The sequence below is a fragment of the Lipotes vexillifer genome, unplaced genomic scaffold (genome assembly GCF_000442215.2).
Source record: "Lipotes vexillifer unplaced genomic scaffold, Lipotes_vexillifer_v1.1 scaffold1516, whole genome shotgun sequence".
NCBI lineage: Eukaryota > Metazoa > Chordata > Mammalia > Artiodactyla > Lipotidae > Lipotes > Lipotes vexillifer.
In genome coordinates, this window is record NW_006780501.1 from 209,032 (window position 1) to 227,431 (window position 18,400).

The following is an 18,400-nucleotide window of genomic DNA, read 5'->3' on the forward strand; positions in this document are numbered from 1 at the left end:
CATTCCTGCCTTCAATAAGTTTTCTCATGTGTTCCTTCTTTCTTTCTAGATTATGGACCCATTAAGGAAGATTTTTAAAATATTTGTCCAGACTTTTGGGTTATTTTCAGTGAATTATATTCTTGGCTTTGTTTGGTAATGTTAATTTTCATCAGATGGTTTGGAATTTTCACCTGCAGATTCATTTTCAGTGGGAGTTTTTTTCCTCCTCTCCTTTTTTCTGTGCTCACCCTTCCCTATTTGGCAATTTTGTGGTTTCCTCCCTCTACTCATCCAGGACCCTAGTCCAAAACTAGGCCTCCATGGCTAAAAACTCCTGCCCCAGAATGATTTGGGGCTATCGCTGGCCCTGTATCCAAGGCAGTATGCAGCTTTACTAAGGTCTCTGTGCAGTTTTCTCTGCTTTTCTTACCAATAATAAAGTTATACAGGTTTACATAAGCAGTTATGTCAGGCAGAAATCACCAAATATTTTCACACAGAGAGCCCAACCATACCATGGTTCCATGCCACATATGGAGTGTTTTTGCCACCTCAGAGTAGTAAACGCTCCCAGTGGCTTCTGGCTGCTTCCTGGACCTAGAAATCTGCAGGGCTGTAGCTTTAGCTACATCTTTCTGTTGATACTTTGTTGCCTTCTACTTATGACCCAGAGAAATTCTTACTTTGTATTTGAGCATGAGTCAGGCTTTTTCTTATTGTTAATTGAATCTATAATTCACATATGTAGAGCAGGAAGAGACTTTAAAGTGTGAATTTACCACACTCTTGACCTAAAATGTCCCTTTCATATTTCTCTACGTTTATTTTGTTGTCCTCTTTCTAGCTTCTTTATTTGGATGCTTAGATCCTTTTGAATCATTCTTGTTTTCTAAAAATTAGTTTAAGGTGCTTATATTTTACAGCTAACATTTACTAACCATTTGCTATATGCCAGGCATTAGGCCAAAAGCACTTTATATCAATTATGTGCTATAATTGTCCCCCAAATCTTATGAAATAGAAATTATTAGTGCCATTTGTAAATGAGGAAACTGAGGCACAGAAAGAATAAGAAATTTGTCAAAGATAATCAAATAGGTAGTCTGTTTCTCAAAAGCCTGAAATTTTGCCTAGAATTAGACCAACCAGTTAAACGATACAATATGTATAAAGAAAATGTAATAGATTTTCTTTGTTTCTCATTTACCCCCCTTTACCCAACACACACAAAGTAACCATTGATAATAATCTGGTGTGTATCATTCCATTCTTTGCACTCATATAAACATATAAATGCACACGTATATGCATGCACATACAGGCACATACAGATTTGTTTTATGTGCACAAAACAGCTCTGTAAAAGCTCTTTAAACAAGGAGTACAATAGGGAGGGGAAGTAGATGCCTGGGGGTCTGGGGTGTGATGAAGACTTTTCACTTTATACTTTTACATAACTTTGGCATTTTGAACTATGTTAGTGAATTGCCTATTCAAAAATCAATTAAATAAAATACCTATTTTAAGCCACTAAATTTATAGTAATTTGTTACGCAGCGCAGAAAATGAGTAAAGGTTGTTTTCAGTTTTCAGCCATCATAAGCTGCTATGAGCATTGTATACAAGTCTTTGTATGGACATATGTTTTCATTTACCTTTGATAAATACCTAGGAGTGGGATGACAAAATCACATGGTAAGTGTATGTTTAATTCTTTAGGAAATTGCTATACTCTTTTTCCAAAGGGGCTACATTGTTTTATATTTTCATCAGCATTATATGAGAGTTCCAGTTGTTCCAAATTGCCACCAGCACTTATTATAGTCAGTCTCTTTAATTTTATCCATTTTAGTAGGTGTGTAGTAGTATGTTTATTGTAGTGGTATATCAGAGAATATACTCTACATGATCTTAACCTTTGGAATGTGTTGCGAGTGTCTTCATGGTTGAGTAAATGTCAATTTTGGTTAATGTTTCATACATACTTGAAAGGTATATATATTCTGCAGTTGTTGGGTACAATGTTTTATATATGTCTACTAGGTCAATTTTATTAATTTTTATGATTCAAATCTCTTACATCCTAACTGATTTTGTCTACTTGTTTTATTGCTTACTGGGTAATGTTAGTTAAAATCTCACTCTGATTCATATGTTACTCCTTTCAGTTCTTCAGTTTTTTGCTATATTGCAACCACTGACATAGTCTCTGTTACTACATTTTTGTCTTTTTGAGAATGTCATATAAATAGAAGAATACCTTATGTAACCTTTTGAGACTGGCTTCTTTCAGTCAGTGTAATGCGTATGAAATTCATACAAGCTGTTCCATATATTAACAGTTTGTTCTTTTTTATTGCTGAATATCCATTATATGGATAAACCAAGTTTATGCATTCATCTATTAAAGCACATATGAGTTATTTCTTGTTTGGTGATTATAAGTAGAGTTGGTATAGACGTTCATGTACATATTTTTATGTGACCATAAGTTTTCATTTCTCTTAGGTAAATACCTAGGAGAAAGATTGCTGGGTCACACTGTAAATGTATGTTCAACTTTATAAGAATCTAAAAAACTGTTTTCCAGAGTAGCTACACAGTTTGCATACCTAACTTTTCACATTTTACTTAGGATAAGTATTTTACCTCATAAAGTGGAATGTAGAAAACTTACCACCCTATTTCCCTCTATCCTCCTTATGTTGTGTTGTAATCTATATATTATATCTACATTTGTTAAAAACTCCATTAGATAGTGTTATAATTTTTGCTTTTAAACATCAAATATATTTTAGACTTTAAGAGAGAATAGTTTATTATATTAGAAATTACCATTTCTTTTGCTCTTCCTTTATTAATGTTGTACCAAGTCTCCTTTAGGTGTCATTACTCTTTCCTCTGAAGAAATTCCTTTAATAATTTTTTTAGCATAGATCTAAATGGCAACAGATTCTCTTAGTTTTCCTTCATCTGAGTATGCCATTATTTCACCTTGGCTGCTAAATAATATTTTAACTGGATATTGCATTTTAGATTTTTTTTTCTTCACTTTCAAAAACGTACCATTTTGTTTGTGTCTCCATGGTTTCTAGTAAGAAATCAGTAGTCATTTGATTCATTGTTCCTCTATAATAAGGTGTTGCTTTTCTTTGGCTGCTTTCAACTTATTTTCTTTGGTTTTCAGCAATTTGATTATGGTATGTTTGGGTGTGAATTTCTTCGGAATTATCCTATTTGGGATTTGCTGACTTCTTGAATCTGTAGGTTTCTGTCCTTTGCCAAATTTGGGAAGTCTTCAGCCAGGGGGAACCCTTTTAAAAAATTTTGGTAAAATATACATAACATAAAGTTTACTATTTTAATGTTTTAAGTGTACAGTTCAGTGACACTCAATATATTCACCATGTTGTACAACCATCACTGCTATCTATTTCTAGAATTTTTTATTATATCAAACAGAAACTCTTCCCATTCAGCATAACTCCACATTTCTCCTCCCCCTAGTCTCTGGTAACTTCTATTCTACTTTCTGTCTCTGTGCCTTGTATAAGTGAAATCATATAATATTTGTTGTGTCTGTATTACTTTATTTCTGTATTATTTCACTTAGCATAATGTTTTCAAGGTTCATCCATGTTGCGGCATATTTCAGAACATAATTCTTGTTTATAACTGAATAATATTCCCTTGCATGTATATATCAGTTTGTCCATTTATCTGTTTATGGACAGTCAGGTTGTTTCCACTTTCTTTTTCTTTCCTTTTTTGTCTTTTGGAGTTTTGTTTTTTTTTTTTGGCCAAGCCAGGTGGCTTGTGGGATCTTAGTTCCCCAACCGGAGATTGAACCCAGGGCCACAGCAGTGAAAGTGCTGAGTTCTAACCACTGGACCAGGGAATTCCCCAGGGTTGTTTCCACTTTGTAGCTACTGTGAATAATGCTTCCCTGAACATTTGAGTACAAGTATCTGAGTACTTGTTTTCTGTTCTTCTGGATGTACACCTAGGAGTGGAATTGCTGAGTTGAATTGTAATTCTACGTATAACATTTTGAAAATTTGACAAACTTTTCTACAGTGGCTGCACCATTTTACAACACCATCAGCAATGCACGAGGGTTCCAGTTTCTCCACATCCTCACCAAAACATACTAATTTCAGGGGTTTTGATACTAGTCATTTTAGTGAATGGTATTAGCTGTTATTTCTTTCTCTTTGTCTGGAACTCTGTTAACACAAACATTAGACCTCTTAGTAGTGCCTCATAGGTTCCTTAAACTCTGTACTTTTTAATGTAATATTTATTTATTTTTAATTTATTTATTTATTTATTTATTTTTGGCTGTGCTGGGTCTTCATTGATGTGCGCTGGCTTTCTCTAGTTGTGGCGAGCGGGGGCTACACTTGGTCATGGTGCACCCGCTTCTCATTGCGGTGGCTTCTCTTGTTGCAGAGCACGGGTTCTAGGCTCGTGAGCTTCAGTAGTTGTGCCATGTGGCCTCAGTAGTTGTGGTGCATGGGGTTAGTTGCTCCATGGCATGTGGGATCCTCCCGGACAAGGGCTCGAACCCGTGTCCCCTGCATTGGCAGGTGGATTCTTAACCACTGCACCACCAGGGAAGTCCCAAGCTCTGTACTTTTTAAGAAATATTTCTCTCTTTGTTTTCAGACAAGGTAATTTCTATTGATCTATATGCTAAGTAACTGACTTTTTTTTTGCCATCTCAATTCCATCGAGTGAGATTTTTAAAAATATAGTCATATTTTTTAATTGTAAAATTCTCATTTGGTTTGTCTTTTTATCTTTCGTTTCTTTGCTGGGACTTTATATCTTTCCACTCATATTGAGTGTTGCCCTTACTTCCTGGAACACTTATAATAGCTTCTTTAGTGCTTTGTCAGATAACTGAAACATCTGTGTCAAATCAGCTTTGGTAATAAAGTAGATAAGGAACACAGATATATTGTATGGCACTAGGAAATATAGCCATTGTTTTATAATAACGTTAAATGGAGTATAATCTATAAAAATATTTAGTTCCTACGTTTTACACCTGAAACTAATAAAATCAACTATACTTCAGTTTAAAAAATCAGCATTGGTATGTGTTGATTGTCTTTCTCTCATGTGAGTTCAGATCTGTCTGGTTCTTCATTTGCTAAGTAATTCTGGATGGTATCCTGTATGTTTTGAATATTATGTTATGAGACTCTGAGTTTTGTTTAAGTCCTATGGAAAATGTTGATATTTTTGTTTTAGCAGGCAATGAACCTGGTTGGGTTCAGGCTGCAAGTTCCAACCAGCCATCTGTAAGTTTTAGTTTCAATGTTAGTTCCATTTTCAAAGCCTTCAGTTTATATTCAAATCTGTCTCACATGTATGCTGCTCACTGGCCAATCTGAGTGCTGGGCAGTGGTCTCTCTCTCTTAGTTCAGTTCTCAGTCTGTGGTATGTCATTTATGATCAGAACCATAAGTACATTCATCAGAAGTGATACCAGGAGTATTGTCAGGTAATTGTCAAATCTTTCTTACCAGGTAATTATCAAAAGCTTCTCCCTCTGGGCTTCCCTGGTGGCGCAGTGGTTGAGAGTCTGCCTGCCGATGCAGGGGACACGGGTTGGTGCCCCGGTCTGGGAAGATCCCACATGCCGCGGAGCGGCTGGGCCCATGAGCCATGGCCGCTGAGCCTGCGCGTCTGGAGCCTGTGCTCTGCAACGCGAAGGGCCGCAGCAGTGAGGCCCGCGTACCGCAAAAAAAAAAAAAAAAAAAAAAAAAGCTTCTCCTTCTAACTATTCTCCTGAGTATTTCCCAATTTCCTGGGGCTCCCTTTTGATCTTCCATCTATAATGCTGTGGCTTTGTTTACTTCATTCTGTAACACACTTACCATAATTGCCCTCAGGTCCAGTGCTAAGAGGAGGGAAGCCCATGAAAGCTGAAAGAGCAATGGGTTGTCTTTTCTGCTTGTTTATGAAGTACTACCTCACACTGGTCAGAATGGCCATCATCAAAAAATCTACAAACAATAAATGCTGGAGAGGGTGTGAAGAAAAGGGAACACTTTTGCACTGTGGGTGGGAATGTAAATTGATCCAGCCACTATGGAGAACAGTATGGAGGTTCCTTAAAAAAGTAAAAATAGAACTACCATATGACCCAGCAATCCCACTACTGGGCATATACCCTGAGAAAACCTTAATTCAAAAAGAGGCATGTACCACAATATTCACTGCAGCACTATTTACAATAGCCAGGACATGGAAGCAACCTAAGTGTCCATTGATAGAAGAATGGATAAAGGAGATGTGGCACATATATACAATGGAATATTACTTAGCCATAAAAAGAAATGAAATTGAGTTATTTGTAAGTGAGGTGGATGGACCTAGAGTCTGTCATACAGAGTGAGGTAAATCAGAAAGAGAAAAACAAATCCCATATGCTAACACACATATATATGGAATCTAAGAAAAAAAACGATTCTGAAGAACCTAGGGGCAGGACAGGAATAAAGACGCAGACATAGAGAATGGACTTGAGGATGCAGGGAGGGGGAATGGTAAGCTGGGAGGAAGTGAGAGACTGGCATGGACATATATACACTGCCAAATGTAAAATAGATAGCTAGTGGGAAGTAGCCACATAGCACAGGGAGATCAGCTTGGTGCTTTGTGTCCCCCTAGAGGGGTGGGATAGGGAAGGTGAGAGGGAGACGCAAGAGGGAGGAGATATGGGGATATATGTATATGTATAGCTGATTCACTTTGTTATAAAGCAGAAACTAACACACAATTGTAAAGCAATTATACTCCAATAAAGATGTTAAAAAAAAGAAAAAACAATTCAGTGTTCAGGACTTCCCTGGTGGCGCAGTGGTTAAGAATCCACCTGCCAATGCAGGGGACACGGGTTCGAGCCCTGGTCCGGGAAGAGCCCACATGCTGTGGAGCAACTAAGCCCATGAGCCACAACTACTGAAACCCTTGTGCCTAGAGCCCGTGCTCTGCAACAAGAGAAGCCACTGCAATGAGAAGCCCGTGCACCGCAACAAACAGTAGCCCCCGCTTGCTGCAACTAGAGAAAGCCTGTGCTCAGCAGCGAAGACCCAAGACAGCCAAAAATAAATAAATAAATGTATTTTTATATATATATAAATAATTAGTGTTCAAGCTACACTCTAGACAGAGAAATTGTTGTGAGTAGGACCCAGGCATCATGATTTTAAATCTTTATAGTTGATCTGTATCTGGCCAAAGTTGAGTGACCTAGAGCATCATAGCATATAGTAAGCATTCAATAAAGAGCTGAATGATTGACTAACTTGTAATTTGAGAAACGCAATAAGGACTTGATAAAAGTATCAGCTTGGTGACAAGTGTTCTGGCTTTCATAAGCATGGTTGCCAATGCAAAGTTGTCCATGATAGATTGTGACATGTTTAAAACCTGATTCTGGAGGTTACTTGATGCTATGGGCAGAGAAAACAGTCCTTTCCTAGGACAGAGGGTGAGAACATTTTTATTTGCTGCAGTTAAGCAACCTACCAAAATTTTATTGCCAGAATAACAGCTAGGCTTCTAAAGCTACTTTCAGATATACAGAGCCAATAAATAAAAGATAAAGATCCAGGGTGAGACCCAGAGATTAAACTTCTTTACCCAAATATGCAGTCTCTAGCACTTGTTTTCACTTTAAATGTTAAAAGTGTTTTCAGGATGAGGAAAAGGTGATTTCTCCTCAAAATACCTATGTTACTGCATATCCACCAATATTTGAGAGTAGGCAGTTTATCTCAACTAGCATTCTTTGGTTTCCCTCAAGTATTTTACCTGGAAGGGTAGTAGAACACAGTAGATTCTAGTGGAAAATTCATTGTTTCAAACTAATGAATTCATCTACACAGTCACCCTTTCCTATGAACTTTCTCTTAATATTTGTTTCATTATATATAAGCTTGGAGATTTGAAAGAAGTGTTCAGGGATTAGTTAACCTTTAGCTATTTACTACAGTTACTTAAATAATACTACTGTTGATTGGCTGTCTTTCAGTAGTACGTGTACTGGAGTGAGGCTGTTGACTGGCTGACTTTCAGAGGGGGCTGTCATTGATTGGCTGATTACTGGTGTGAAGTTATTATTGATAGATGAGGTTGGGTTTTTAATTGGTTCTGGTTGTTATTGTTGTTAGGGCCAATGAATGGTCAATGCTTTTCTAGAAGAATAAGAACGTTTTTAGTCTCAGCACTTTGTTACTTTATTTCACTCATTTGTAAAATAAGTGAGATCATAGCAACTTTTCTCCAAGTATATCCCACACCTTGGTTCTGCAGCATGCAAATAGGAGTGTTGTGTGTAAATAAGAGTTCTCTGGCAAATAAATAAGGTTCGTTTCATCTGGATTAGGCAAAGATAGATGTTTCTTTATTGCATAAGTTTTCAGAGTGTTAAATATCCACAGCATGAATCTACAACTGAGAAATATAGTATGCAGTTTTTTATAATGTTATTTGACTTTTTATTCTTGAGAAAGATTTCCTAGGAGTAGAGTTCCTCAAAGCACATTTTAATAAATACTATTTTAATGACCTTATAGGTTAGGAGTTGGCAAACTATGATCCAATGTCCAAATAAGGCTTACTGCTTGTTTTTGTACTGCCTGTGAGCTAAGAATAGTTTTTATGGTTTTTAATGGTTGGAAAAAATCAAAAGGATTATGTTTTGTGATACATGAAAATTATATGAAATTTAAATTTACATGACCTTAAAGTTTTATTGGAAAACAATCTCACTTATTTGCTTTCATACTGTTAATGGCTGCTTTTACACTCAGTAACAGAGTTGAGTGGTTGAAACAGAGGTCATATGTAGCACTCTGATCACTTCACACTGCTGTTTGATGCCACTATAAATTGCAATGATGCAGTTATAACTGAACCGTGTTTCAAGTGCCATGTGTACTTCCAAAGTGCAACATTTTATTTTACTTTTATTACCAGTGCAGCCTCACTATGTCAAAACAAGTTAGGCAGGTAAAAGTGGACTCTAAATGTCACATTTTTAAGGCACAGTGGGGCGTGGAATACTTTGTTGTCAAATTAGATGGCAAATCATTGTATTTACTATGCAATAACTTTATAGTTGTGCTATAATGGACCCTTATGACAAAGATGCTATTCCAAATCAGAGGAGAAATAAATCCCCATTGGGATGAAAAATATGAATTTGACCTTACCTCACATTATACATGAAAACAATTCAAGGTGGATTATAATCTAAGTGTGAAAGACCAAATGATAAAACTTTGAGAGATAATGTAGAAGAATGACTTCATGACTTTGGGGTATGGAAAGTTTTCTTAAACAGAATACAGAAAACACTAACCATAATGGAAGATTGATAAATTTGACTAAATTTTACTTAAGATCTTCTATTTATCAAAAGATAACACAAACAGAATAATAAGGCAAGCCACTAACCTTTGGAATTTAGATGGCCAATCCCATGACAACCAAGAGTTCAATTAAGTGACCCTTGTAGGTATCAAGTTCCATTCAAAATATTAGCAGTCACAGAGCTCAAAGTTTGCAGAAAAGAGAGCTAACAATCTTACCTTTCTAGTCACAAAAATATATACTAAATATAATGCTCATTCTCACATATAAATGTTAATTTCTCAAATGAGCAATAAATAACTTGTTGATATTTATTAACACTATTAAGCAGTACTTTGAAAAGTACACAATAGATGGTATTAGAACTAATATGTTCAAACACTTTAAAATACAGTAATACAAATAAATTGTTGTTCATTCATATTACACCAACCACAACATTTGTAAGGCACTAGTTCTGCTATATACAGAATTAAACCTGACTAAAGTGAAAAGAAAACACATTACAATGCAAATATCTATGTGGTTGTCATTTAGAGCCCTGGGTTTACTGAAATAATCATTAGACTAGTAAATAAACCTCAACAAAACCAGTGCACTATTTTATGTTGGTAGATGCATTAGCTTTATTGTAGCTGGTGGGCAGACAATCTGATGAAATTCCTGGTGGATAACACATTTCACAGTGAAATGTTTTTGCATCCTTTGCTCCATCTGGTAAATATAGGAACCATTAGGAGTTTAAATGTGGCCAGTTTAGGTCAATTAAAAACTCTGAATACAAATATTTAAAGTCATTATTTTGAGATCAGAGATAGAATCCCAACAGACAAATGTTAATGAGGCTCAATCAAGTGATTCTATGATGTTCATATATAACTACTAAAAAGAATTATTTCAGGAGTATAGTATTACTCATCAAAATTTCCTTCATATAACCTAAGTTTTCATGCTAAAAAGAAGCTTTCAAAAAGTTCTTCAGCAGAAAGAATATGGGGAAATCTCTACCATCCCTCTAAATTTTGCTGTGAAATTTCATATTTCAGTTTTCCCAGCACCACTTACTGAAGAGACTGTCTTTTCCCCATTGTATATCCTTGCCTCCTTTGTTGAAGATTAATTGACCATAAGTATGTGGGTTTATTTCTGGGCTCTCTATTCTGTTCTACTGAACTATGTGTCTGTTTTTGTGGCAGCACCATGCTATTTTGATTACTGTAGCTTTGTGGTCTGAAGTCAGGGAATGTGATTCCTCCAGCTCTATTCTTTCTCAAGATTGTTTTGGCTATTTGAGGTCTTTTGTATTTCCATACAAATTTTAAAGTTATTTGTTCTAGTTCTGTGAAAAATACCCTTGGTATTTTGATAGGGATTGCATTGAATCTGTAGATTGCCTTGGGTAGTATGGTCATTTAAAAAATATTAATTCTAATCCAAGAACACAGTATATCTTTCCATCTGTTTGTGTCATCTTCAATTTCTTTCATCAGTGTTTTATAGTTTTCTGAGTACAGGTCTATAGGTAGGTTTACTCCTAGGTATTTTATTCTTTTTGATGTGATGGTAAATTGGATTGTTTCCTTAATCTCTCTTTCTGATAGTTTGTTGTTAGTGTACAGACATAAAACAGATTTTCATATATTAATTTTGCATACTGCAACTTTACTGAATTCTTTGATGAGCTGTAGTATATTTTTGGTGGCATCTAGGATTTTCTATATATAGTATCATGTCATCTGAAAACAATGACAATTTTAGGCCTTCCTTTCCAATTTGGATTCCTTTTCCTCCTTCCTTCCTTCTTCCCTCCCTTCCTCCCTCCCTCCCTCTCCCTTCCTCCCTTCCTTCCTTCCCCCCCTCCCTCCTTTCTCTTTCTTTCTTTCTTTCTTTCTTTCTTTCTTTCTTTCTTTCTTTCTTTCTTTCTTTCTTCCTTCCTTCCTTCCTTCCTTCCTTCCTTCCTTCCTTCCTTCCTTTCTTTCTTTCTTTCTTTCTTTCTTTCTTTCTTTTTTCTTTCTTTCTTTCTTTCTTTCTTTCTTTCTTTCTTTCTTTCTTTCTTTTCTTTTTTCTTTCTTCTTATTGCTGTGGCTAGGACTTCCAATGCAATGTTGAATAAAAGTGGCAAGAGTGGGCATCCTTGTCTTATTCCTTATCTTAGAGAAAATACTTCCAGCTTTTCACCATTGAGTATGATGTTTGCTGCAAGCTTGTCATATATGGCCTTTACTATGTTGAGGTATGTTCCCTCTATGCCCACTTTCTGGAGAGTTTTTATCTTAAATGGATATTAAATTTTTTCAAAAGCCTTTTCTTTATCTATTGAGATGATCATATGGTTTTTATTCTTCAATTTGTTAACATGGTGTATCACATTGATTGCTTTGTGGATACTGAAAAATCCTTGCATCCCTGAGATAAATCCCACTTGATCATGTTGTATGATCCTTTTAATGTATTGTTGGATTTGGTTTGCTAATATTTTGTTGAGGATTTTTGCATCTATGTTCATCAGTGATATAGTCCTATAATTTTCTTTTTTGGGATATCTTTGTCTGTTTTTGGTATCAGTGTAATGCTGGCCTTGTAGAATGAGTTTGGAGGTGTTCCTTCCTCTGCACTTTTTGGGAATAGTTTGAGAATGTTAGGTGTTAACTCTTCTTTAAATGTTTCATAGAATTCACCTGTGAAGCCATTTGGTCCTGGACTTTTGTTGGGAGTGGTTTTATTACTGATTCAATATCATTACTGGTAGTTAGTCTGTTTATATTTTCTATTTCTTTTTTGTTCAATCTGCGATATTGTACATTTCTAGGAATTTGTCCATTTCTTCTAGGTTGTCCATTTTATTGGCATATAGCTGTTCGTAGTAGTCTCTTATGTTCCTTTGTATTTCTGTGGTGTTGGTTGTAACTTCTTCATTTCTGATTTTATTGATTTAGGCCCTCTCTCTTTTTTATTTGATGAGTCTGGCTAAATGTTGATAAATTTTGTTTCTCTTTTCAAAGAACCAGCTCTTAGTTTTACTGACCTTTTTTTTTCTTTCTTCCTTTCTTTCTTTCTTTTCTTTCTTTCTTTTTTTTTTGTCTCCATTTATTTCTGCTCAATCTTTGTCATTTCTTTCCTTCTACAACTTTGGGTTTTGTTTGTTCTTCTTTCTCTGGTTCCTTTAGGTGTAAGGCTAGGTTGTTTATTTGAGATTTTTCTTGCTTTCTAAGGTAAGATTTTTTTTGCTCTAAACTTCCCTCTTACAACCGCTCTTGCTGCATTCCCTAGATTTTGGATCATTGTGTTTTTGGGTTTTTGTCTCCAGGTATTTAAAAATTTCCTCTTTGATTTCTTCAGTGATTCATTTGTTGTTTAATAGCACATTGGTTAGCCTCCACATGTTTGTGTTTTTTGCAGTTTTTTTCTTGTAGCTGACCTCCAGTCTCATTGTGTTGTTGTTGGAAAAGATGCTTGATATTATTACAATTTTCTTAAATTTACTGAGACTTGTTTTGTGGCCTAGCATCTGATCTATCCTGGAGAATGTTTCATGTGCACTTGAAAAGAATGTGTATTCTGCTGCTTTTGGATGGAGTATTATGTATATATCTATTAAGCTCACCTAGTCTAGTGTGTCATTTAAGGGCAGTGTTTCCTTATTGATTTTCTGTTTGGATGATCTGTCCATCAATGTAAGTAGGGTGTTAATGTCCCTTAGTATTATTGTTACTGTCGATTTCTCCCTTTATGTCTGTTAATATTTGCTTTACATATTTAAGTGCTCCTATTTTGAATGCATATATATTTACAATTGTTATATCTTCTTCCTGGATTGATCCCCTGAGCATTAAGTAATGTCCTTCTTTGTCACCATCTTTATTTTAAAGTTTATTTTGTCTGATATAAGTATTGTTACCCCAGCTTTCTTTTGATTTCCATTTGCTTGGAATACGTTTCTTCATCCTCTAACTTTCAGTTTCTGTGTGTCTTTAGATCTGAAGTGAGTCTCTTTTAGGCAGCATATATACAGGTCTTTTTTTTTTTTCCATTCAGCAACTCAATGTCTTTTGATTGGAGCATTTAGTCAATTTACATTTAAAGTAATTATTGGTATGTATACTCTTATTGCCATTTTATCAATTGTTTTGGGGCTGTTTTTAAAGGTGTTTTTTTCTTCTTTTGTTCTCTTGTGATTTGATGACTATCTTTAGTGTTATGTTTGGATTCCTATTCTTTTTTATGTTTGTATCTATTACAGATTTTTGCTTTGTGGTTACCATGAGGTTTATATATAGCAATATATCAATATCTATATCTATCTCTATATTTATGTGATTTTTTAAACATTGCTTATCTCTTAATTTCAAGCTCATTTTAACAACCCTGCATTTTTACTCTCCTCCCCTCATGATTACTGTTTTTGATGTCATATTTTACATCTAATTGTTTTGTGTACTCCTTAAGTGCTTATTGTGGATTTAGATGATTTTACTACTTTTGTATTTTAACCTTCCTACGACCTTTGTGGATGGATGATTTCCTACCTTTACTATATGTTTGCCTTTCCTGACGAGCTTTTTCCTTTCACTATTAAACTGTCCTCATTTCTTTTCATTCTTTTATTCTTTTTTCTGTTCAGCATCCATGATTTCCACTACTCTGTTTTCCAGCTTGACAATCCATTCCTCTGCATCATTTAGTCTACTCCTGATTCCTTCTACTGTATTTTTCATCTCAGTTATTGTATTCTTTATCTCTGTTTGGTTGTTCTTTATATTTTCTAACTCTGTGTTAAAAACTTCTAACTTCTGACTCTGTGTATCCATTCTTCTCTTGAGTTCTTTGAGCATCTTAATAATCACGACCCTGAACTCTTTCTTGTGTAGATTGCCTATCTCCACTTCATTTAGTTCTTATTCTGGGGTTTTATCTTGTTCCTTTGTTTAGAACATGTTATTCTGTCTTCCTGAAGAAGGACCCCTGGGCTGGGGAGCCCCACCTGGGGCCTGGACCTTTCACTCCTTTGAGAGAACTCTCTGCAATTGTAATTATTATCCCATTTGTGAGTTGCCCACCCAGGGGTATGGGATTTGATTATATTGCAACTCTACCCCTCCTGTCCATTTTTTGTGGTTCCTTCTTTATACTTTATTTGTAAATCTTCTTTGGTAGGTTCCAATCTTTTTCATCAATGATTGTTCTGCAATAATTGTGATTTTGGGGTGCCTGTAAGAGGAGGCAAGCTCAGGGTCTTTCTATTCCACCATCTTAGCCAATCCCCCATCAATTTCTATTCTATCTCTATGGATTTATCTATTCTAGATATTTAATATACATATGTGACCTTTTGTATCTGGATTCTTTAACTTTTCGTAACATTTTTGAGTTTCATTCATGTTACAGCATGTATCAGTACTTCTTTCCTTTTTATTGCTGAATAGTATTCCATTGTATGTACATATCATAATTTGTTTATCCATTCATTTGTTGATGGGTATTTGGGGTGTTTTCACCTTTTTCCTATTGTGAATAGTGCTGCTATGAATGGGCATTTACATGTGCTCGTTGAAGACTGTGTTTTCATTTCTTTTGGGTACACACCTAGGAGTGGAATTGTGGAGTCATATGGTAATTCTATTTTCAACTTTTTGAGGAACCACAGAACTGTTTTCCACAATGACTGGACCATTTTACTTTATTATCAACGATGTGCAAAGTTTCTAATTTCTCCACATCCTCACCAGCACTTGTTATATTCCATTGTTGTTTTTATTATTATTATCGCCATTCTGGTGAATGTGAAGTGGTACTTCATTGTAGCTTTGATTTGCATTTCCTTCATAATTAAGAATATTGAGCATTTTTCATGTACTTCTTAGCCATTTGTATATCTTCTTTGGAGAAATGTCTATATAAGTACTTTGCCATTTTAAAAATTGGGGTGTTTGTCTTTTTTGTTGTTGTTGAGTTGTAAGAGTTTTTATGTATCCTGACCCTTGTCCAATATATCATTTGTAAATATCCTTACCTATTCTGTATGTTTTATTTTCACTTTTTGATTATGTCCTTTGATGCACAAATTTTAAATTTTGATGAAATCCACTTTATTTTTTTGTTTTGTTGCTGTGCTTTTGATGTGATAGCTAAGAATCCATTGCCAAATCCAAGGTTATGAAGATTTACTATATTTTCTTCTAAGAGTTTTTAGTTTTAGCTCCTATACTGATCCATTTTGAGTTAATTTTTGTATGTAGTGAGAGATAGGGGTACAACTTCATTCTTTTGTGTGTGATATCAAGTTGTCCCAGCATCATTTATTGAAGAGACTTTTCTTTTCCCATTGAATAGAATTGGTTCTCTTGTTTAAAATTAATCAATCAATGACCTCAAAGACACAAGCAACAAAAGAAAAAATAGACAAATAGGACTATATCACAATTTTGTTATTTGGTTTCTCAAAAGACACTGTCAACACAGTAAAAAGACAACCCACCAAATGGAAGAAAATATTTGCAAATCATATAGTTGATAAAGGATAAATATCAAGAGTGTATAAAGAACTCCTACAACTCAACAACAATAAAAAAACCACTTCAAAATGGGCAAAGGAATTGAATAGACATTTCTTCAAAGAAGATAAAAAATTATCAGGAAGCACATGAAAAGATGCTCAGCATCACTAATAATCAGGGAAATGCAACTCAAAACCACAATGAGATACCACCTGCCATCCACTGGGAAAGCTACTGTCCAAAAAAAAAAAAAAGCAAGGATTGACAAGGTTGTGGAGAAATTGAAGCACTTGTGGACTATTGGTGGGAATGTAAAATGGTACAGCCACTGTGGGAAACAGTTTGGTGCTTCCTTAAAAAATTAAAAATAGAATTACCATATGGTCCAGCAATTCCATATCCAGACCTATACCCAAAATAATTGAAGGCAGGGTCTGGAAGAGACATCTGTACACCCAAGTTCATAACAGCATTATTCACAATACCCAAAGGGTAGAAGCAACCAAGTGTCCATTGATGAGTGAGTGGACAAACAAAATATGGTATACACATCCAATGGAATATTACTCACTGAAACTGGCACATGCTACAACATGGATGAACCTTGAGGACATTATGCTAAGAGAAATAAGGTGATTACAAAAAGACAAATACTGTATGATTCCACTTGTATGAGCTACTTAGAGTAGCCAAAATCAAGAGACAGAAAGTAGAATGGTTGTTGCCAGAGACTGGAGGGAGAAGATAATTAGGAGTTATTATTTACTGGGTATAGAGTTTCAGTTTTGCAAGATGAGATGTGTTCTAGAGATTGGTTACTCAACAGGGTGAACATACATAACACTACTGAACTGTACACTTAAAAATGGTAAAGATGGTAAATTTTGTAATATATACTTTACCATAATGTTTTTAAAGTCTGTACAGTAAGTACATTTTGAGAGGTAGGATGGGGTTTTGATGAGGAAGGGGCATACCTATTTATTGCCATATTACCCCTTTACTATAATTTTAATGGAATTTTGGGAGTTAAGCAAAATTGTAAATTTAAACTGTTGCATAGATTTTTGTTTGTTTTTTTATTTTTTTAGGAGATAATATTCAAATACCAATGTGTGAAGGATAGGCTGAAATCAGGAAAACCTGATGGCAATAGAAAGCTACAGGGAGCAGTTATAATAGTCAAATTTAAACACACTCATGGGGTTGGACTCCAGCCTCTAAGAGTATTTGCAAATTAGCTTCAATTATTTATCAAGGAAGTCTCTCTCTCTCTCTTCCAGTATCTCTAGGACTGATAAATACAGCAACAATCCAATTCAAACAACAGACATCTTGGTATGCTCACATTACTGTCATTCTCAAGAGCTTCTAATTTATCTGGAATCACTGTACGCCTCAGTTTCATTTCTATCAAATATTGGAATTTGACATGGATTATTTTCTTCCTCCCATTTTAGGTCAACCTCGGCCTCATACTGTTACATAGCATTATCCAACTTACAGATTTAGACAAGTGAAGTCCAAGGTACATTCTACCTGGGGAAGATGAAAAGTGGTAGAAAACTGGAAGAGAGATGATGGGAACCAGCACCTATTGAGTACATCTCTAAAGCTGTATTATTGATTTTAAATGGGTTATGTCATTTAATATTTATGACAACCCTATGAGGTATATATTGTCATTTTCTGTTGTATAAATTAATAAAAAGAGACTTGGAGAGCTTTGATAACATTCCCAAAGTTAACTAAGTCATACAGAATAAGAAAATTGAGTTTAGGACTCAGGTGGTCTAAAGCTGTTCTGAGGTTGTTTTCTGACCTGCCAGGGGTGGTTAGCCCTGAGCTTAGCTTGATTTTAACCAGAAAGTTGTCAGAAATTGGCCTTTGATTAAGATAAGAATGCATCACTGGGTTTTCTCATTTCTTCATGCACATTTTCCCAGTTGCTGTAACGAAGATGCTTCATCAAATGGAGAACAGATCCACACTTTGCCAATAGGAAACAGGATTCACACTCAGCAGTTGCCTTTGGTGCCCAAATACACTACGAGAGGATAAACAGATTCAAATTCTGTATTTTGAAATTGAGAGCTATAGAATAAAACATCACAAATTCAGTGCTGATTATGTTTAGATGTTAAGTCTGTTCTTGCTACCAAATAACAAAACAAAATAGTGATGAGAATTGAATTTGCACCAATGCACTCTTTGTGCTTACTTCTTCATGAATGCTGGTGATTCATGTTTACTGACCCTGTTACTAAAAAAGATTAGTTCTCCAGTCTTCCAATTTTAACATACTCATTTAGAACAGAAGCATTATTAATTCTTCAGTATTTGACGAAATGACTGTGGACAAAATGCGTCTTTTGGGTTTTCACATGCCAATCTAGAAATGGTGCCAAGGTTCATTCACTACTTGTACCCTTCTGCAGTCTAATTCAAAATGTGCCAGCTCATTCTAGCTCAGTCCTAATGAACTAGATCTGCAGTGCAATCAGACAATCACTGTTTGCTGAACTAAACAT